Source organism: Saimiri boliviensis, chromosome 13 (genome assembly GCF_048565385.1).
Source record: "Saimiri boliviensis isolate mSaiBol1 chromosome 13, mSaiBol1.pri, whole genome shotgun sequence".
NCBI lineage: Eukaryota > Metazoa > Chordata > Mammalia > Primates > Cebidae > Saimiri > Saimiri boliviensis.
Genome location: NC_133461.1, coordinates 48,054,373 through 48,078,849, shown reverse-complemented (window position 1 = coordinate 48,078,849; position 24,477 = coordinate 48,054,373).

The following is a 24,477-nucleotide window of genomic DNA, read 5'->3' as shown; positions in this document are numbered from 1 at the left end:
AAAAATACAAAAAGTAGCCAGGCATTATGCTGCGTGCCTGTGGTTCCATCTACTTAGGAGTCATAGGTGGGAGGATCACTTCGGCCTAGGAGATGGAGCCTAAGCTGAGATCATGCCACTGCCCTCTAGTCTGAGTGGCAGAGCAAGATCCTTTCTCAAAGGCAAAATAAATAAATAAATAAATAAATAAATAAATAAATAAATTAGCATTTTGTTATTTCATTGTATATAAATTATACTCAATAAAATTTTTGACTAAAAAGTCAAAAAGGTGGATTTTAAATCAAATATTCCAATGATAATTAAAGTTAATACATTTAAGTGTTAGACTCGAGTATCGTAGAAACAAAGAACAATTGATAGCTTTAGAAAATCAAGTATTTACATAATGGATATGCATTTAAAAGAAATTGACTCAGACTTTTCAAGTAACAAAGTGAAACACTTAGCTAAGGAAAACAGGAGGAAACATACTAAGAGAAAATAATAAAAATTAGAAATTTGTTTCTTGTTATGTCACATGTTTTTATACTAAAACAAAAACCAACCTATAGTGGAGACTTAAAAAGTTTTTTAAAAGCAGAAGTTAGTGAATTGATAAGATAAAACACTAGATATAAGAAATAATTATAAGTCATAGACTAAATATGAAAGTCAGAAAGTAGAAATATTCAATAAGTCAGAAAGTAGAAGTTTCAATAATGAAAGAAATTAATTTGTCTTTTGAGAAATAATTTCACACAAAACAAGACAAATATACTTGAAAATAAATGAAATTGAAAAGTTTTTAGGAACATATGAGTTATTAAGATTGATTCAGAAAGAGTTATAAAGCCTTAAATAGAAGAATTATCATTAAAGACAAACAGAGAATGTTGATGAAGAATGTTCTTCTCCAAAATGTCATACCACATGATTTCTCAAGTGAACCATTTCAAATTAATTGAAAAAATAATTCCGATGCAATTTACTGCAGAAACAAAATGAAAGGTCCCTAATTCCCCTTACAAAGTCAACATGATTATGATAAGAAAACTGTATCAGAAATATACCATATGTACAGCTCCTCAGATTCTGAACTGCACAGCTTTGAGAATATTTTCAATATACTTGGTTGGCCTGGAATACAAGTTGAAGTTGTAGGTCTTCTGGGCAGCAGTCCCCACACTCTGAATTTATTTATGTGACTGACTCCTTAAGTTTTTCCATGTGAAATGCCATTATTTGGGAGAGCTAGGTTCCCATGGGATGAACCTTGGTCAGTGGAAAATGGGGTTTGAGCAAAAATAGACCATCTTTCCATTTTCCTTCTGTGGAATGTTCAGAAATGAAATTTATTTTTCATGGTGTCATGAGCAGACTTGTTTCTACTTAAATATGTTGAAGTCCTGACCTCTAGTATCTCAGAATGTAACTGCAGATAGGGTCTTTAAAAAGGTAATTGGGAAAATGAGGTTGTTAGGATGGGTCATAATCCAACTTGATTGATATCCTTGTAAAAATCGAAAACTTGAACCACAAAGAGACACCAGGAATACACAAATACAGAGGAAACACCATGTGAAGACACAAGAAAGTGGACATCTGCACACCAGGGAGACAGGCCTCTGAAGAAACCAAACCTGCCAGTACCTAGATCATGGACTGCTCTCCTCCTGAACTGTGAGAGAATACTTTTTAGTTGTTTAAGCAACTGGATCCATGGTATTTGGTTATGACAACTCTAGCAAAGTGATATACATGGCCAGAGAACATATTTCCTGAGTTCTCTGCCATGCCTCTATCTGGCTTATCATCAAGTAATGACCAACAATAACTTGTCATTATGGCCCTTCCAATTTTCCTTACCTTTTTATCCTTGTTTTCTTATTTTTACTGGACTTGAACATCCCAGTTAATGTGTCAACACTTTAATATTTTGTTCAGACTCTGCTTCTTAGAGAGTCTAGGCTAATACAGCAACCAGGCAAAGATAAATTTTTAAAACACCGCCACCACTAAGACCAAGATTAGTTATGAATAGTGATGCAAAGTATCTATTATAAATATGAATAAATAGAAACTGATTAAAATAATATACAGCAAATCAAATATAATATTGATATTTATTTATATTCTTATTAAATATTTATATAGAAATAAGTAATGCTTGATTCATGATCAAAGCTGAAATATATCATAAATACAAACACACACACACGTTATGAAAGCCTTTGTCTAGTTTAATAATGAAGAACTTGATACATTTCTATCATAATCAACAAGGTACAGAAGGAGGAAAAAAAAAAACCGTGTCCTTAAATTTATATAATTTACCTTGCTCAAAAGAACTTCACCAATTAATTCAAAACAACACCCTCTGAAACATACATATTAGAAAGGAAAAGGCAAAGTTATCACTCTTTTCTAAAGATTTGTTTTTCATTTGGAAGACCCAATAAACTGAAAAACTATTAATAAATATAAGATATTTTGTTAATTTTGCAGATAGCAATAACAAGGCACATTTTTACATAAATCCAATAACAATTTAGAAAATACAATGGGAAGAAGGAAGTACAGAATCAGAGGAATAGCCAATAGAGCATAAAATACTGCATAGAAACACCATTCCTTTTTTCTCTGTACTGACTCAATACTTCTGATATCAGATTGTGGTTTTGCTCATATCAACCAAGTCTCTGATACCAGCTGGGAGTATTACAATTCAATTAGGACACTAAACTGAGGTTAGTGCAGTCCTCACAGGTTAAGGGCTCAGGCCCAAAACTCAACACCCCGGAGCAATGTGAATTCCAAGTAGTGAGTCCCTACTTACTATTTACACAGCTACTGTGTTTATAAATTAGGGATTCCTCAGGTTCAAATTCACAATGAACATTCACAGAACTCAGGAAACTGTTCTTACTTATGTTTACTGGTTTATCATAAAAGGGATGGCCAAAGGTACAGATTACTAACCAGATAAAGAGGTATGCAGCTGAGATCCAGAAGCACAGGAGCTGTGTTTGAAAGAGAGATGAGAGGCACCATCCTTCCAGCGGGTGGACGTGATCACTTACCTAGAAGCTGTCTGGACACTATATTTTAGGAAATCTTTAATGGAGACATTATCAAATAGAAATGATTATTAACTCAATCTTCAGACCCTTTCTATTTCCTGGAGGAAATGGTTTGGGGGAGCTGCAAGTTCCAAGCCTCTAGTCATGGCTTGGTCTTTCTGGTGACCAGTCCCCATCCTGAAGCTACCCATTATAAGTCACCTTATTTAAACAAAAGAGGTTCTCATCACCCAGGAAATTCCAAGAGAATTAGGAGCTCTGTGTCAGAAACCAGGGTCAAAGACCAAAAATAAGAACAAAAGATATTCCTAACATTCCTGACACTCAGAAAATTACAGGTGTTCTAGCAACTCTGTTTCAGAAGCCAGGGTGTAGAGAACAAATGTATGTTTCCTACTATGTAACATACATTTGAAAATAAACTTAATAAATATATTCTACTTACATTATGAAAATATTAAAATTCTGTCAAGGAACATATAAGAAGATTTAAGCGATTAGAAAGATTTTATGTTACTGGGCAGTTTTAAAATAACATTTTAAACAATTACAAAACTAACCAAAAAATACAGAATCTGGAAAATGGCCAGCTGATTAACACTTAAAAGTAGATTTCAAAGAAAACAACATGATACTTAATATATGCTAAAGTGATCATTATAATCAGTGAAGAAAATGCAAGTTATTAAGTATATTATATTGGGAAAACTGGGTTTCTACTAGAATAAAATAGTATCTTCACCATTCTCCTTAAATAAATTTCAAATGGATAAAATATGTAGCTACGCAGATACATTTTTATGAGTGCCAAAAGTGAATAAAATTGTAGTCTTATAGAGAAAAAAGAGTTTCAAGGCCTAAAACACAATTGAGAACTATAAAAAAAGATACATTTTACTACATAAAAATTGCAACTTCATTTTTAGCAAAATACAGTGAAACATTTCAAGGGGTTAATTTATAGAACAGGGAAATATTTGCCACACATAGGACCTTAAAGGACTGATTCTCCTATATACTGTACAGAGATTTTTTTTGACACAATATGAACAGAAAGTGAACAACTGATGCTGAAAGCAGTTTGTGAAGAATTAATTCTTTTCATCCTGTCTTATGGTGCTGAGTGAAGAATTAAGTGTCAAAGAAACATGTGGGAAGTTGTTCATTCTCACTCACTGCTTAGGGAGCAGTTCTGATGATCTGCCATTGTGACAAGCTCAGCAGACGAGTACTGGCTTTTAGAGAAATGGCAGGAGAGAAAGAGAACAGCAGGAAGTACCCTCTTCCCCACTCTTTGGCATGACATTAATGCTCTACATGTAGCTGCGTGGATCAAGTGGACACTACAGAAATAGGCTCGCAGTAAGGTATTTTCTGGTATGTCAAGAAAAATGGCTCCCTGCCAATCAAGGATATTTTGATAGGTACAGTTTCAAAAATGCCCCTAAGTTGGCAAAAGCTGAAAGTCAAGCTGACCTTTGATAACACATAAAACATGCATCAGTGAATAATGCAGTAGGAATAGCCCACAGGACCTGCTGACTCCATTCCCAATGCTGAAAACAAAACAAGACAACCCTCCCGCTGAGTCCTAAGATGTCTGGCACATAGAAGTGTCAGTGTTGTCCAGAAGGTAGCAACAACTGAAAGAGAATTGCAGTTGCTTCCCAGTCAAGAAGAAAGCGTATGCACCATCTTCCCTAGTCTTGGCAAAATTAGAAATAGATAAAAGAAAGGATTAAGAAAAGAATGAACAATCTTCAGACCATATCTTCTCCCCTAGTATAAATCCCCAGTCAAAGGCTAATTCTGAAGCAAGATTAGGGAACAGATAGATGGGTTTAGAGGTTATTTGGTACTTCTCTGATGATCAAAAGTGACTTAGAATCTACTTAGGATTTGTCCAATCTATCATTAAGGGAAGGAAAGAGTGGTGTCATATTTTCTCTTCTTGGAACTACTCTTCTTTTAGAAACGCCTATCCTCTCATTCTATCTCTACATAATTAATATAATTTTGGAGTTAGGTTTTGCATTGTTGAATTCACTTGATTTGGAGGTTCTATGACTGGAATGAGCTCTTCTATATGTCATATGTTAAAACTCTAATTCCCAAAGTGACCATGTTCAGAGATGGGGTTTTTGAATGCTAATTAGGTCATGAGAGTGAAGACCTCATGATAGGGTTGGTGCCCCTATAAGTAAAGAAAGGGTGCTCTTTTACTTCCCTTCCCCTTCCTGTATCCCTTCTGTCTCTCCCTTCCCCTCCCTCTCTCCCTCTATTCCACTGGATGACTTAACAAGAAGATGGCCATCTACAAACCAGGAAGCAGGGATTTAGCAGAATCCTACTCTGCTGGCACTCTGATTTTGGATGTCCCAGCCTTCAGAACTGTGAGAAATACATTTTTGTTTTTAAGCCACTCAGTCTATAGTATTTTGTTTTACCAGCTTCATTGACTAAGAAAGGTGTCATGTGACCTCAAGTAGGCCAGTCAGACTCAAACACAAACATCTAACAGCAGCAGGCTACAGAGATGTTCCGAGCTCCTCCTATGGAGATCCCCTTAAGTCTGATACTCATTTTTTAATTGCTTCCATTTTGAAGAAGTCTAAATCATTAAGGAATCAGTTCTAGAAATTATTTTGCTGGAAATATGCTCTCTCAGAGAAACTGGCATTAGAAAATGGTTATTAGACTAAGATTTGGCAAAAGGCAGTGTGATTTACATTTCAATTAATAAAGTAGAAGGCATGGATAGTTAGGGAGAAACTCATCAAGATCCTACATCACCTGGCAATGTGCCTACAGATGGTGAAACTCAGGCAGTTGGGGACTTTTTGTTATAGCTTCTTTAATAACAGATAAACAATGAGGAGACTATGGGAAAGTTTTCTTGATAACTAAAATATTAATTAACTACATATAAATAAGTAGGTGATTATAACAGACAGTATTGCTACACTTTTTTCCTTTTTGGTCTTATTTGAAAAACCATGGTATAAAATCCTACTGTACATGGTACTTCGGGGCCTATAACATGTAAAAATGTAATACACGTGTAACAAATATGTGCCAGTGCAGCCAAAGCAGTGGCTGGGAGCAAAGATGTAATGGGCTAAGGAAATGATGAGAGATGAAAAAAGTAGTAATTATAATGATGTATTGGTGAGTTCTTAACATTAATAAATTTAATGTGTATAAGAAAAATAGCAAAAAAAAAATGACACTAATTTAGAAAGAAACAAAAAAGCTTAATCTCTGAGACTTGGAGACCCTAAGGAAATAAGGCAACAAACACTCATTACAATGCCTCTTGCATCTCTCTAGCCCGGAGAAGCTCTGGTAGCCATTATTCAAACTCAACCTTGCTGGGAGTGCAGAAAGAGGCAGGGCAGGGAGAGAAAGTAGAATCAGAAGAATGCAACTGGGAAAATAAACTTGGAATATACACTGATTCAAGCCGAATTAATCAAGAATGATATCCACAGAACATGCATTCAAGTTTCTCATTGAGGGAGTTGGCCATTCTAACACTTCATTTCATGAACTAATTTAATATTAGCTTACATTATATGACACATAAAAGGGTGATGTTTCTTGGCATAACAAAGATTTTAAATGGGCAATTTAGATGAGTCTAAACTGAAACACTGAATAAAGGTTTGCTTATAACACATCTAATTGCTCCCTATGTTCCTTACAGGGATTAAAAATTCTTATGATCCTAAGCAAAGAATAACTGTTCTCTTCAGACCAGAAATGCTGAAGACAAAGTTTCACTTCCTGATTTCATTGACATTGAAAGAAACAGCATGACCAAGTTCACAGGGCCCGCTCCTCTGACCACAGGGGTAATAATAGATATCAAACTAGGCCAACAAACTCTCTGAACTGAAAATTTAAATACTGAGTTGACACCATAGGAATAGAAGGACACTAGAACTGAGGAACTGAATGATGTTGTCCCATAAAACACTATTTGAGACCGCGTCCCAGGAAAAAAATGCCAAGATAATAGGTTCTTATTCTTTTCTAAGCTTGGTAATTCTGTTTTTCATTTGCTTATATGAGCTAATAAATTTCTTTTATTGAAGTTTGGCAGAATTGGCTTCTTTGCTTTTTTTCAAAAAGTACTTTAATAAACTAATTTAAATATAATCACTATATTTTTTGTAATTGCTATGCTTTTCGCCCCAGTACAATTCAATAAGAAAAACATTTAAACTTATACTGATAAATGTGTAATATCTGCCTTTCTGTAATTATAACAATTTGCACTTCATCAAGGTTAGTCAAATCATGTGCAATAAATGTCTGACTGAATTATCTTTGTCTTTGAATTATATAGTGGCTTTAAATGGTAGTTCCCCATTTACTCTTTACATGGGAGTATCAATGAGAAAAGAGAAAAATGCCTGAATTATTTACACACATAAGTGGCAGTTTAATCACTCTTCGGTAGTCTCTTGAAAGAATGAATGCTTATAATTTAGTATCTTGGAATAACTAACATTTATCATTTAACATTTATTGTTTTACACTTAGTTTAAGTCAAGCCCAAAATCCAACATAAACATATGGTAAAGAACATAATTTATGTGTCTATAAAGTATAACATGACTCTAAGCTCTCAGGAGACTGTGATGAGTTACATGAGTGTTCAATAATGTTCAATCACAAAAACGATGATTCAAATGTTTTGTATCTAAATAGTTGGTAGATATTTGATCACTTATTCATAAAGTAGCATCTTCAAGGAAGTTAGGAAAAGTATTATGGCTGGGCGTGGTGGCTCACGCCTGTAATACTAGCACCTTGGGAGGCCGAGGTGGGTGGATCACCTGAGGTCAGGAGTTCAAGAAAAAGTATTATGAGTTTAAATATTAAGCAATGAAAACCATATATTATAATTTTATGCAATTCTGGATGGAACTGAAGAGAGTCAAGGCATGTCCATTTCAGTCCTGTCATTGGCAATGCCTTTTGGGAAACATACGTCAAGTAGGTTATTTCATTCTCTTATTCTTTATTGTTTAAATGGTGGGATTAACCCTATTTTTCTTTTTTCTTTTTTTGTAATGATGTAGAAAAGTGTTTTCAGAATTGAAATATTGGAGAAGCACTTCTTAAATGGCAGATTAAGAACTACAAAAAACTGTCTTTCTGTAAAAGCTATGAAAACACTGACAAAATTTGTTCAAATCAATGTTTTTAGAACTCTGAACATTAACTAGAGACATAAACTGAAGCAGCATTTATTCAAGAAAAATGGCTGAAACAATAAGTAAAAACAATAAGTAAATACAATAAGCTTTAGATTGTTTTGACATGTCCTCGTCCCATCCTTCTCTCCACAGCTCCACATTAGCCTTGAAACCAACTATGGTAGCTATGAAACTCTGCATCTTTGCAGCCACTGAAAAAATTAGAATGGTTTAGGAGTCTCCCAACAGTTCCATCCCCTGAGAATTCACACTATTTGATTCTCCTGGACTCAGGTGGTAATAGCCTAACAACTCCATCCCAGGCCTTGGAACTGGCCTGACTCAGTTCTATCTTTGTAAACTGCCTTATCACTACGGTGTTTGTCAAAAATTATCAATGGCAATTGCTTAACATCAGCTGACTGAGAGGGCAGTAACAGTTGATGCCAATGAGACTTCCACAGGAGTCTTCTAAAACCTCTAAAATATTTGTGGGAGTATAGAAAGCCACAGGATTTTCTAGAAAAGATCTGGGAAGACTTTAATCTTTTCTCTGGCTGACCTTGAGACTTTTTACAAGCTGAAAGTGAAGGTTTTTGACAGATTGGTTGACTGATTGATTGAGACAGGTCTGGTTCTTTCACCCAAGGTGGAATGCAGTGGCAAGAACTCAGCTCACTGCAACCTTTGCTTTCTGGGGTCAAGCCAGCCTCCCACTTGAGCCTCTTGAGTATCTGGGACTACAGGTATTCTACCATGACTCGCTAATTTGTGTGTGTGTGTGTGTGTGTGTGTGTGTGTGTGTGTGTTTTGTTTTTTGTTTGTTTGTTTGTTTTTTGTAGTGGTAGGGTTTTGCCATGTCACCCAGGCTGGTCTTGAAGTCCTGAACTCAAGTCATCTGCTCAATTCAGCCCGCAAAGTGCTAGGATTATAAACGTGAGCCAACATGCCCAGCCTGGAAGAAAAGTTTTCATTTAAAAATTTATTTTTTTGTGAGAAAGAAACCACATTTACATAAATTATTTGTGAGTGTGTGTGTGTGTGTGTGTGTGTGTGTGTGTAAATTTTGTCTTTTTTTTGGTTACATGAATTAGTTATTTAGAGGTGATTTCTGAGATTTTGGTGTACCTATCACCTGAGTAGTATGCACCATACTCAGTGTAGAGTCTTTTATCCCTTACTCCACTTTCATCCTTTACCTCAAGTCCCCACAGTCCATTGTATCACTCTTATGCCTTTGCGTCCTCATGGCTTAGCTCCCAATTAGGAGTGAGAACATATAATGTTTGCTTTTCCATTCCTGAGTTACTTCACTTAGAATAACGATCTCCAATTCCATCCATGCTGCTGTGAATGTCATTATTTAATTCCTTTTATATGGCTGAGTAGTAGTTCGCAGTGTGTGTATGACTGTGTGTGTGTGTATGTGTATGTATACATACATATATATGTATGTATGTGTGTATATATATATATAATTCCATACATAATTAGCTGGGCGTGGTGGTGCATGCCTGTAATCCCAGCTACTCAGGAGGCTGAGGAAGGATAATCACTTGAACCCAGGAAGCGGAGGTTGGAGTAAGCTGAGATCACACCATTGCATGTCAGCCTGGTCAAAAGGAGTAAAACCCTGTCTCAAAACAAAATTTTTGAATGTATATATATATGACATACATACATGACATATATGACCTATGAGATACACACGACACACACAACACACGATATATGTGACATATAAAACATGACATACACGGCATGACATGTGACATATATGACATGTACATGACATGTGACGTACATGACATGTGACTTACATGACATGTTCCTAACACATGACACACATGACATTCATAACATACATGATATACATGACACACAACATACACCATATACAACACACATGCCACATACATGGCATTCACATGACACATGACATACATGACACGACACACATGACCTACACGACACATGACATACATGACATATGACATACAGGAAATATACATGACATATGCATGATATACATATGATTTGTTAAATTCAATGGGCCTCCTCAGAGACAATTTCTAATTTTTTTTCAATATATGGTATGATTCATACTTTCCTGCTTCTTTGCACTTTAATATTCCTATTTTGAAAACTAGACCTTTTAAATAATTTAGTGTGGTTACATTGGAAATCAGGTTTCCTTTCTTTCCAAGGTTATTTTGTTTTTTGGTGCTTGTTGTAAAGATTATTTGTTTAATGACTTTTCTGATCTTATTTTCTACAGTTTGCGTACTTTATCATGTGTGGCCACTGAAGTTTGTCGTAATTAGCATAGATATCAACTAATCATTAAACAGGTATTATGCTAATTGCCTTGAATTGTTAAGTTTCCCAGGTTTGGCTAGAGTTCCCTGTGTGTTTGGAATAGGTCAGTGCTCTACATACATGATGTATACATGGCACATAACATATACATGACACATATGACATACATAACATATACATACCACATATGACCCATATGTAACATACATGACACATGACATATACATGGCATGTATATATGTATACATGACATACATGAGGTATACATGACATATATGATACATATATGATGTATGTATGACATACAGGACACATACACATGACAGATGACATGTACATGACATACATGACTATATAATATACATGTATATGTCATCCATATGTCATGTGTGTGTCTTGTATGTCATGTATATGTCATACTTTTTTTCATTTCAGTAACTATTGAAAGGTTTATCCTTAGTACTAAAGCATAATGGTAGTTGGTTAGTTCTTCCAACTCAAAATTAACAACGATATATTCAAAATATTGAAATTTATCAGCCTTTTGGGAAAACTAAAAAGTTATCCATAAAACATGTTCTATAAAAGTTAATAATAAAATATACTGTGGTTCTTTGGTTTTTCATTGTGTATTGATCCCTAACATGATGTCAGATTGGTTACAGCCATTCTGGATTCTAGACTCGGGTTATACATTGCACTGTTTACAACACTAATACTATACATTTTTTTTTTTTTTTTTAGTTTTCTCCAGATATATAATGTAAGATTCAATGTAGCCAAATTCCCTGAAATGTGGTTACCAGTAGGGGAGTTTTAGCCCTGTCAAAACAAAGTATTACAATACAGCTGAAAAGATTTATATAGACGTATTTCTGTTCTTACTTGCACTAATGTAGACAGTTTGATAGATAAGCTTGTCTCTTGTGCATTTTCTGCTTTGGGGAGTTACACACGTTAGATGAGACACAAAGAAAGTCTACTGGTTTAAGAGTTCTAAGTTTCACTTTTACTATAGATCTTTTTTCCTCAAGTTTAGATGGGAAATATATATGTAATATGTATGTCATGTATGTCATGTGTATGTGTCTTGTATGTCATGTATGTCTTCTATATGTCAAGTATGTCATGTATGTCATGCAAGTCATACATGTGTATGTCATATATGTCATGTGTCATGTATATGCCTTCTATGTCATATGTCGTTTGTATGTCATATGTCATACACGATATAGGGCATATACATGACACATATGACATACATGACATAATGTGCAAGACATATGACATACAGTTATATGACATGCACATGACATGATATGCAAGACATACACATGACATACATGACTTGTGACATACACATGTATGTAAATGACATATGACATACACATGGCTCATGACACGACATGCTCATGGCATGCACGACCTATACATGACACATACATATGACATACATGACACATGCCTGAGATATGCCAAGCAATATACAAGACATACATAACATAAAATGTGATATATATATGCAAGTATATGTCATGTATATGTCGTATACGTAAACTGTTATAAAGTTGAAAGTCGAAATGTAAACTGCCTGCTAGAGCACTGACCTACTCCCAAACACACAGAGAACTCTTTAGCCAAAGCTGAGAAACTTAACGATTCAAGGCAATTAGCATAAGATCTGTTTAATGATTAGTTGACTTCTATGCTAATTAAGATAACTTCAGTGGCCACACATGATAAAGTATGCAAACTTTAGAAAATAAGATCAGAAAATTCATTAAACAAATAACCTTTACAATAAGCAGCAAAATAATAATAATAATAATAATAATAACTTTGGAAAGGAAGAAAACCTGATTTCCAATGTAACCACACTAAATTATTTGAAAGGTCCAGTTTTCAACAAAGGAATATTAAAGTGCAAAGAAGCAGGAAAGTATGAATCATATCACATATTGGAAAAAAAAATTAGAAATTGTCTCTGAGGAGGCCCAGACATTGATTTAACAAAAGTCAAATCATGTGTATGTCATGTATATGTCATGTATATTTCATGCATGTCATGTCATGTATGTCGTGTATATCATGCATGTTAATGCATGTGTGTCGTGTCATGCATGTCATATGTCACGCGTGACGTACATCATATACGCTGCATGTCATGTATGTGCCATACATGTCATGCTTATGCATGTATATCATGTATGTTATGTGAATGTCATGTGTCATACATGTTTTATATATGTCTCAAATATCTAATATATGTATCATATATGTCATGTATGTCATATATATTTATACATTCAAAAATTTTGTTTTGGGACAGAGTTTTACTCCTGTTGACCAAGCTGAAGTGCAATAGTGTTATCTTGACTCACTCCAACCTCTGCTTCATGGGTTCAAGTGATTATCCTTCCTCCGCCTCCTGAGTAGCTGGGATTACAGGAATGCACCATCACACCCAGCTAATTATGTATGGAATATATATATATATATATATATATATATATATATATATATATATGTATGTGTACATACACATAAACACACACACACACACACACACACACAGACATACACACACTGCAAAATACTACTCAGCCATATAAAAGGAATTAAATAATGGCATTCACAGCAGCATGGATGGAACTGGAGATCATTATTCTAAGTGAAGTAACTCAGGAATGGAAAAGCAAACATTATATGTTCTCACTCCTAATTAGGAGCTAAGCTATGAGGACGCAAAGGCATAAGAGTGATACAATGGACTGTGGGGACTTGAATCAGAGATAAAATCAAATCAGAAATAGAAGACATAATTATTGACTTTATAGAAACAGTAAGGATTATAATGTAATACTGTGAACACCTGTATGCAAACGAAACAGTTAACTTAGGAGAAATAGACAAATTTTGATAAAATAGATACACACTATCAAAAGATTTTTGGGAAGAATAAAACAATATGAATAGACCTGTAATAAGTAAATTGGTTCAATGAGTAATCAAAAAAAATTTGTGAAGCAAAGTTCAGTCACAGATGGTTTCATTTGTGAATTCTATCAAATGTTTAAAGAATTAATATCAATCCTATTCAACATTTTCTAAAATGTAGCAGAAGAAAGAACACTGCCCAGTGCATTCTGAGTTCACTATTACCTGAGTAACAAAACACATGTCATAAGAACAAATCAATATCCCTTATGAATATAGATACAAGAATTATCAACATAATATTCACCAAAACATCCAGCTTCTAGAAAAATATTATTTATTATAATCTAGTAGGATTTATTATAGGAATGCAAAGTTAACAAATATTTAAAAATCAATAAAATATGGTGTACTGAGAGAATAAAGAACAAAATGCCATTATCTCAACAGTGCAGGAAAAAAATGACAAATGCCAATAAACTTTCATGATAAAAATATTTAACAAAATACAAGTACCTGCTAACCTCATCAACATTTAAGAGGTCATATGCAAAAATCCATACCTAACATCCTATTTAATAATAAAGGAATGAATGTTTTCTCATTAAAATCAGAAAAAAGGCAAGGTTGTCTGCTCTCTATTCAACGTATTTCTTCTATTCAGTGTTGTACTGGGGATTTTAATAGAACACGTACGCAATAAAAAATAAAAGGCATCCATTTCGAGAATAAAGAGCAAACTTATCTCTTCAGCTCTTAAAATTTAAAATGAGTAAATATTTAAGATGGGTGCAAGATACAAGATCAATATGCAGATTCCTTTATAATACTACCAATGAATATTCTGAAAATGAATTTAGAAAAATAACTCCATTTGTAATAGCATTAAAAATAATAAAACTCAATGTAAAAATAGTCATCTTTTCAACAATTGATGGTAAAACAACTGGATATCTAGATGCCAAAGAATACTTTTTGAGCCCTTCCTCACTCTGCAAACAAAAATTGACTTAAAATGTATATTGCCCTAATTGCCCAGCTAAAACAATAATATTCTTACAAAAATACTAAGGGTTAAATCTTCATGATTTTGGATTTCACAAACGAGTTCTCAGATATGACATCTAAAATCTAAAGCAACCCCAGCAGAAGAAAAAATATTAAATTCGACTTTAACAAAATTATAATCCTTTTGGCTGAAGAGAACACCATCAAGAAAGAAAAACCTTTAAAACGGGAGAAAATATTTGCAAATTACATTATCTACTGAGGGAATTGCATGCAGAAAATATAAATACATAAAACCTTATGTGTAGAATGTGTATATATATATATATATATACACATATATATTTATAATTCAACAATAAAAACAAAGAGCCAATTTGAATATGTGTTAAGAATATTAATACATATTTTCTTCTGAAGAAATTACATAAATGACCAAAAAGCACATGAAAATACAGTCCTTAGGAATATTTAGATTAAAAATACACGCTAACATTTAACATCCACTAAGATGTTATAAATAAAGAAATACAGAATATAAAAACTGTTTGGCAAGGATATGGAAGAATCAAAATAATCTCCATTGCTGGTGGGATTGTAAAATGGTGTAGCTACTTTGGAAAAGAGTCTGGCAGCTCCTCATCAAGACAATAACCCATATCAATTAATATTAAGGCAAACACTCCTATTCATTAACCTATGGTTTGTCATTTTTGTTCAAGATTAAATGAATAAGAAACTTGTATTCACATCAATACTTTTACAGTTGTCTTACAAGTGTTATGTAAGATTTATTAACTTAAGATGGATTAAAGACTTAAACCTAAGACCTAAAACCATAAAAGCCCTAGAAGCAAACCTAAGCAATACCACTCAGGACATAGGCATGGGCAAAAACTTCATGACTAAAACACCAAAAGCAATGGCAACAGAAGCCACAATTGACCAGTGGGATCTAATTAAACTAAAGAGCTTCTGCACAGCAAAATAAACTATCATCAGAATAAACAGCAACCTACAGAATGGGAGAAAATTTTTGCAATCTATCCGTCTGACAAAGGGCTATTATCCAGAATATACAAAGAATTTAAACAAATTTACAAGAAAAAAACAACCCCATCAAAAAAGTGGGCAAAGGATATGAACAGATATTATCAAAAGAAGACATTTATGCAGCCAACAAGCGTATGAAAGAAAGCTCATTATCACTGGTCATTAGAGAAATGCAAATAAAAACCACAATAAGCTACCATCTCCCACTAGTTAGAATGGCAATCATTAAAAATTCAGGAAACAACAGATGCCGAAGAGGATGTGGAGAAATAGAAACACTTTTACATTGTTGGTAGTGTAAATTAGTTCAACCATTGTGGAAGACAGTGTGATACCTCAAGGATCTAGAATCAGAAATACCATTTGACCCTGCAATCCCATTACTGAGTATATACCCAAAGGATTATAAATCATTCTACTATAAAGACACATACACATGTATGTTTATTACTGCACTATTCCCAACAGCAAAGACTTGGAATCAACCCAAATGCCCATCAGTGATAGACCAGATAAAGAAAATGTGGCACATATACAACATGGAATACTATGCAGCCATTAAAATGATGAGTTAATATCCTCTGCAGGGACATGGTTGAAGCTGGAAACCATTATTCTCAGCAAACTAACACAAAAACAGAAAACCAAACACTGCATGTTCTCACTCATAAGTGGGAGTTGAACAATGAGAACACATGGATACAGGGAGAGGAACATCACACACCGGGGCCTGTCAGGGTGTGGGGGCTAGGGGAGCATTAGGAGAAATACCTAATGTAGACGACGGGTTAATGGATGCAGCAAACCACCATGGCATGTGTATACTAATGTAACAAACCTGCACGTTCTGTACATGTATCCCAAAATGTATAATAATAATAAATAATATAGTACAACATAATATAATAGTATAAAAATAAAAACAAGATTTAATTTTAAAGTCGGGTTTAGTTGAATATAAGTTCCTATATCAAAGAAATGCAGTGGAAGTAGATTTTCAGGATTTATTGCCATGAGCCCCCTTCAGCTCAGAAGTTGTTTTAGTTTAATATGTGCTGGATTATATTGTAAAGTACTTGCAGGCCACACCAATGAACATTATTCAAATGACAAATAGAAAGAAAATCCGCAAGTAAATGTTCAGTGGAAAGTAACTAAACAAATAAATGCAATTGTAAATGGGAAAATGGCATTTGCACAATGAGTCAAGATTAGGTAAAAAGTTTGTCTGGAATCCAAATTGTTTACAGTGGCATTCTCCTAAGTACCAATTAGGATCAGGAATCCAATGTTCTGTCAAAATCCTTTTACCTGAATTTTGGGCAATGTAACTTTTGATGTGTTATCTTTGATCTGGGTCTTTATTTCTTTTGAGATATTTTATCCAATGTCTTCTTTGCAAACTCCCTTTTACTGAGAATCATAAAATCTCTAGAATTTTTTTATCAGAATTTTAGAGGTCATCCAGTCCAATATCATCATTTTAAAGGAAGGGATTTGAAGCTAAGACAGGTTAAGATCAGCTATAATATTTATCCACTATGAGAGGTTTTCTTCCACGTATTTCTTAATAGAAAAGTATATTCAATTTGATTATCAATCTATTTCAGTACTATATTTTAATTGTGTAAATTTTATTTACTCTCATTTTTTAGAATTGTCCTTCTGTTTAAAATTACTTTCTTCTTTTTAGCCTGACATATTTAATGCCCTTTTATTCTCAAATGACCAGTATCTGCATAAACCAGTTATACGGAATGTAGGGTACAAAGTTTATTTTAGCATATTCTTTAGTAATGAAAGATTCCAATACTCTACTATTTGAAATATCAGCATTGAAGAGGTTTTTAGTATTGTTTTGCTGGAATAACAGTACACACCCTTTCCTTCCTTCCTTGCCTAACTACTTACATACAAAAAGCATATTTATTTCCAGCAATTTGAAGGAGTCTTGGGTGCTTCTAATGTCATAGAAAGCAGATGCAAGGCTACACCTACAACTTATAATGTATTTTGCTAAAATTTCCCAATACCCTGTAACTTTGCCATCAATATTTGTCTTAACATCGACTCATAACAGTTTCTAGGCAGGGGTATCATGGATATGAATTGTATATAAATAAAATCTGGCCTGGTATCCACACATCTTATGTGTGTGTGACCTAAAATTATGTTTCATAATGCATATATTGAGGATTAATAGAATTAAAAGACACATTTTTACCAGAATATAACTCAGAAACCTCAGTAGCAAGGGTGAAAGGTAGAAATGTGTTGCAGGCATGTCATAAACACTTATTGAACTTAATAATAGAAGTCTTGGAAACACTTTTTTCTCTTTTGTTTCTCCTACCTAAATGAGTGAGATCTACCATAAAATAAGTGCATCCACAAACATTCTACATCCTGAATTATCTGAAGTGCATAGATTTACATAACAGCAATTAGCTACACCACTGCAGTTTGCTAAAAGCACGGTGCTAAGTTGAAGCCATCATAGCCAGAGTGCAGGTCTCCCACAAAGAGTTTGAGCTTTATTTTCAGAAAGGAATCTAGGATTATAAACAGAAATAATATGAAACAAAAACATAGCCCAGAAATAAAGGAGCTTCCCTGAGGAACCAAAGAGCAATAATATTCTACTCTTAAGATCTTTGCTAGCACTCTAGTAAAAGAGGGTGGTAGTTATTTATAAACACATATATGCACAATGAAATCATATATGTATGTCCTAAATGTAGTGAATATGTGTCTTATTTATAACTTAGTAATTACATTTTTATATTCCATCAAAAATTATTAAACTTGTATCAAGTGCTGTGCAAGGGTCCTAAAAGCAAGAAAAAATGCACCTAAGCCAGTGAAAGGCAGACCTGCATAGGGAAACACCATGTCATTGAATTATTTGAATGATATGGCTATCGACTTCATTTCTTGGCTAAATTCCTTGGTTTCAAAGTCTTATTTCTTTTCTTTTTTTTTTTTTTTTTTTTGAATTTTCTTTTTTTGTTTAATTGCATTTTAGGTTTGGGGGTACATGTGAAGAACGTGCAAGATTGTTGCATAGGTACACACATGGCAGTGTGGCTTGCTGCCTTCCATCCCCTCACCTGTATCTGTCAACAAAAACGATGAGTTCACGTCCTTTGTAGGGACATGGATGAACCTGGAAACCATCATTCTCAGCAAACTGACACAAGAGGAGAAAATCAAACACCGCATATTCTCACTCATAGGCGGGTGTTGAACAATGAGAACACATGGACACAGGGAGGGGAGCACTACACAGTGGGGTCCGTTGGGGGAAATGGGGGAGGGATGGGGGTGGGGAGGTGGGAAGAGATAGCATGGGGAGAAATGACAAAGTCTTATTTCTTGCTCTTCACTGAATCTTTAGTATTTTAACCTTTCTCCTTTTAGCACTTTTCTCTCTGATGTCTTGTATCCCACAGTGAACACAATAACTGCCCAATATGGAATATATTGATCTTTACAAAGGTCTTCTTTGCAGCCTTGACAACCTGCAAGCAAGGTAGGCACAGCCATTTTCATAATATGTGCTTGGTTTTTCTGACCTTAGACATTTGATCCTAACAAAATGCCATATTAAAACAATTTATTGAAGTAACATTAGGAAGAGAGATTGTAAACTGCCTCAGTATTTCTGAAATTGCTGTGAATACACCAGGTGAGCAAGATTTTAAAAAGTTTAGGTCAGACAGAACTCTGGTTGTGATAAGTTATTCAATAAATATACATAGATCATTACATCAGCTGGTAGGACAGGTCATTTTTGAGAAAGAATAGATTTATATTTTATTTTATATTCTAATATTCATCATTTAATTATTTTGGAATCATATAGACATATTATTAATGGATTATTATTTGCTGTGTTTAATTTTTTATTTATAAAGAAGAGTCTACTTTTTCTCTCTATCCAGAATTTAAATGACTGTGAATCCAGCCTATATACAGCAGAAAACAAAACTTGGCAGATAACAGTAGCAGCCTGTCTCCAGCTGTCACATTTTATCTCATTTTGGTTTGATTTTTTGTTCATCCTCATACTTGGTGGTTTCTTAGTTCTTAGGACTCTGATCCCCAAAACAAACCTTTCTAATCTTGAACAACTGTTTGTACCTTTGTATGTTCCCCTTAAACCTCTTTTTGTGTCCCGCTTTGGCTTTATACATTGTCATTTTGTAGTCAGAGAAACTGGCACCAGCCACAGACTCATAGTTTCATACAAGAAGGTCCAGTATGGTATGATGCTAGCCTCTGAAGAAACAATAATTTTTTTTTGTATAATATACATATATATATATATAATTTTCTTGACAACTTTTACTTTGGAGATTTAACAAAAATTACAGAACATTGTAATTCTTAATTAGTAATCTACTTTTTTAAGGATATAATAGTACTTCAAATTAAGAAATATACCTTATACATATCATAGGAATATTACCAAGAATATTATAGTTCACAACAAATTATCCATATACATAGAGGGATTTTGATATTAACAATAACTAATATTTTTGTATGTTTGCCTTGTGCCGTACACTGTTCTAGCACCCTTACCTATATTAACTAGTTTGATTCTCACAACAATCTTATGTAATAAGAACTAGTATTATTTCAATTTTATTAATAGCAATGAGAAAACTGAAGCAGAGAAGTTAAGCAGATTGCCCAGTTTTATACCCAAACACAGTTAGTGAATGATTGAGAACAAAGATAAAAATAATACTGAATTGATTATTTTATATAACAATTTAGTGAAGAAAAAGCCATTCAAAGTAATTTCACAAATATTGAATAATTTTGATGTCTACTGCTGAAGGGGCATAGAGGGAGGTAATCGGGCACATTTTTTTTCAACTACCTTAGGTTACAAGGGTAACCTAAGGTAGTTGAAAAAAGGAGTGATCAGAGAAGAAACGCTGAAGAATGAACTAAGTCATGATAAACAGTGGAGTTAGTTTGGTGAGTTGGGAAGCAGGAAGCTGAAAGAGGGTGAAGTTTGAAAACTCTTCGAGTCAGAAAGAATAGGAAGTACCTGAGACAAGAGGAGTAGCCTGGTCTTAGAGACCTGCAGAGAAAGAACTGACTCAAACATGCAGAGCCCCATAGACATGTTGAAGACCTTGGGGTATCTTGAAAGGGCAATGGGAAGCTACTAAAAAGGTCTATAGATGCAAATGACTTATTCACTCTAGCAGCATTATGGAGGACTCAGTGAAAGGATAAAACTTATAGAATCCAATAAAAAGTTGTTTATGGTAATCACAATGATTTTGATAAGTTTATTTTTGTTTCTAGCATCTCCAGATTTACAGCAGAGGAAAATATGATTGTTTTAAATTTAGTTGCAATGGTATATATAATAACACCTTGGGACCACATATAAAAGGCATAATTCTCCTTACCTCTGGGACGTAGAATGTTTCAAAGCTTTCTAATGCTAACTTCTAAAGTCTCTAATTTGCTAGTTATAAATACATAAGCTAGGGCAAGCTGTTCTCATGGGGAGTAGGGAACAGTCAAGGTGAAAGTAGAGAAATGTTTAAAAAGTCTTTATTGCCTAAAAGAGGCACACTGTCTCAAAAATATCACCATGATGAGGGTAATATGTTGGTTGCTTTAATGAAAAATAAAGAACATAGTAAAACTCATTAAATTCTATTTAATCTACTACTTAGTCAAACAGGGTTATTATACTTTGGAAGTATCAACAAACAAGATAAAAATAAGCACACAGAAATGTAAACATCAGTTTACAGGAAATCTTTCTATGGAATATTCTATTCCTCAAGCAATAAAGCATTAAATCACTGCTGTGGTATAAAAACATTCAATGGGTCAACACCTTATTTATTGATCCTCTATTATATGTGGTCCAGAAGATCTGATGCTTCATTAACATGTATATTCCTAACTAATGCGATAAAAATTCTCTAGTTCTATATCCCAGTTTATTTCAGACGCTGTTTAATTATATTTGAACTTACAGATTAAGCATTTCTAAATGTGTTTATAAAGAAGATATATTTCTCACTCAGAAGCATAAATTTATGTTCTTAAAAAGAAGCATAATAAAGAGATCTTGATAAAAATGTCAGTTAAAAAGTAAAAATCAAAGAACAACCTCTCTGCTTGCCTCAACTAGATCTAATCTAATTCTACTACTAAAAAAAGTTGTTACTTGTCCTGTATGTTGACACATTTTTTTTATCAGTAGAGAATGTTACTGTGGCTGATATTTGATTGAAAAGGATGTTGCAGCTGTTAGAGGGGAAAAAAAAAATGGAAAGAAAAGGGATACTAGATGCTTGTTCCTCAGGCTAATTGGCTGACTCTATCCTTGTATGTGTTGACCCTCACCTTTTGTCCACATTTTCCTCACACCACAAGTACGTACTCATAAATTTCAGCTCCCAAGCTTATTACATTTGAGATTGTAAAATGCCAGGAGCTATGGTACTAACTGTGCTGCCTCTCAAACAATTTTCTCCAATGATATTAACCTTGAATGCAAGTGATGGAGAGTTTACACACCAAATAACTTATAGTCTATTTAATCTAAACCCTTCATTTAAAAGAAAATGACTAGATTTGGAGGTCAGAAGAACTCTATAATTACACTGATATTCTTGGCCAGTTAATGGCTCTACTTATCCAGTGTAACACATGACAAAACAATCGTGATTCTAGGTGTTCTCACCAAAGAAGTTATTCTTAAAAATAAAAAAAGAATGTGGATCCAGTTGAATTATTTATTTCAGATTATTCTATGTAAAGCAAAGTCCATGCAAGATAGTAATTTATTCTAGCTGTGTGAAAGATACATTTTGTCTATATACATCAATTACATTCAGTTGAATTTCACTGAATCCCATTGTTTTAATTACTATGAATAGTTTTTAAAACCATCCAAAGTAAACACTTTATATTCTTAATGTCTTCATGAAAGTTGTGAATTTTATATTGTGTTTTCATATCTGAATATACAGAAGTTAACTAATTTTCTTCAAGGATATTTATCAAATAAAAATGGTGATTTTATAGACCTATATATCACTCAATTTGAAAATTACGAAATTTGCTTGGCATTAAATTTTTGGAGGGATTTAAAAAATAAACTTGAAAATCCTCTTGCTTAGAGTTCCTTCTTCACTAGCAACTTACCTTTCTCAGCTGCCAGGAGGTTTGGCTGAGGATGGGTCCCAGATGAGCCTCTACTAGGAATTAGTCTCAGCCTAAAGGGCACCAACTACTTTGCTCAAGGTTGTGTGCCATCCCAAGAAAATGTCACAACCAAAGACTGGTTGACTTGGGAGTAAAAAGAGTCAGGGCTTTTGCCACAATTCCGACAACTGAAGGCCATACCAGCTTCAGAGCTTCCTGTGGGATTGGCTGAGATATTTGTTCACTGTATAGCAGTTTCACTTCTCCCTCTACCTATAAGTATTTCTTCGACTCCCTCAGAGTTGTGTCCTGGAGTACTTCCCAACAAACTTCCTGCTTACTAATCTCCATCTCACAGTCTGTTTCCCCAAGGAATCCATCCTAAAGTATGTTGGAACAAAGAATGGTCTAAGAAACTAGCTTGAAAAATAGATTTTGGAGCATCATCCCCTGGAGAGTGATGATAAGGACCCCATGGCTAGGGTTAGCCCCTGGTGTGCCATAAAAGTACAATTATTAAATTTAAAATTTAGCAATAGAATGGAGAAAATGCATATACTGTCACTGGCTGCTGCAGTATTCCAGGTATTTGAGAGGCTTTCAGAAACTAGGAATTATAAAGACAGTAGGATTGGATGATGGTCTTAAGTGCAATAACATATGCAAAGACAGTAATTGGAAAAAAATGAAGTGAGAAGTTTATTAATGGGAAATTTAATGCAAAGTGTGAAAGACACAGGGTTTCTTTGGCAACATGTAAAGAGACTCTCACCTTCCTAGCGAGGGAGCAGAAAAGCTCCAGGCCAGTCCCAAGACTTCATTTAAAAGACAAATAAGGGCATTAATTAAACAGAATAGGGGTCCAGAGAATTCAGATTGGCCATATCTAGGTTGAAACTCTAAGCCCATATTGATAAACACTCCCATCTACCTTTCTATTCTGTCTCCCTCCTTCTTACAACACTTTCTGAATCCAGTTCCATTATTTACTCTCTCATCTCCTGTCTGTGCATGTCAGTAGGTTCTATAGTTGCATGAGGTAGAGTCCCTTTCCTTTCTTAGCAGGCTCAGCATTTATCTAGCTGGATTATGTTGTGAGTTGACATTAGTTAATGATTAGTGGCTAGGAGGAGAGGTAGAGGTATATCTGGATAGGAGAGCACATGCCATTTTACAAGAGTCCTTTGCATCACCTTCAAACAGTGAGGGAGCACCAGCTGAGAAGGAGGAATGTGCCATTGCTGCAGACCAGTAGAATTTGGAGCACCTTGAGATTTCCAGGGGTTACAATTTCAATCCAGGTATTGCCAATTCTAATTCTCAGGATCCCTATTCTGTTTAATTAAGGCCCTTATCCTTGTCATTTATGATTTTCTTTGCCGCTGAAATCTCTTAAATGAAGTCTTGGGACTGACTTTGAGCTTTTCTGCTCTCTAGCTAAGAAGATGAGAGTCTCTTTACATGTTGCCAAGGAAACCCTGTGTCTTTCACACTTTGCATTAAATTTCCCATTAATAACTTTCTCACTGTATTTTTTTTCAATACCATTCACTGTCTTTGCTTTTGTTATTGCACTTTAGAACATCATTCAATCCTATTGCCTTCATAATTTCTACTTTCTGTGAACCCCTCAAACACCTGGAATACAGAAGCAGCTAGTAGGAATGACATTTCTGTTTCCCTGGTGGTTATTACCA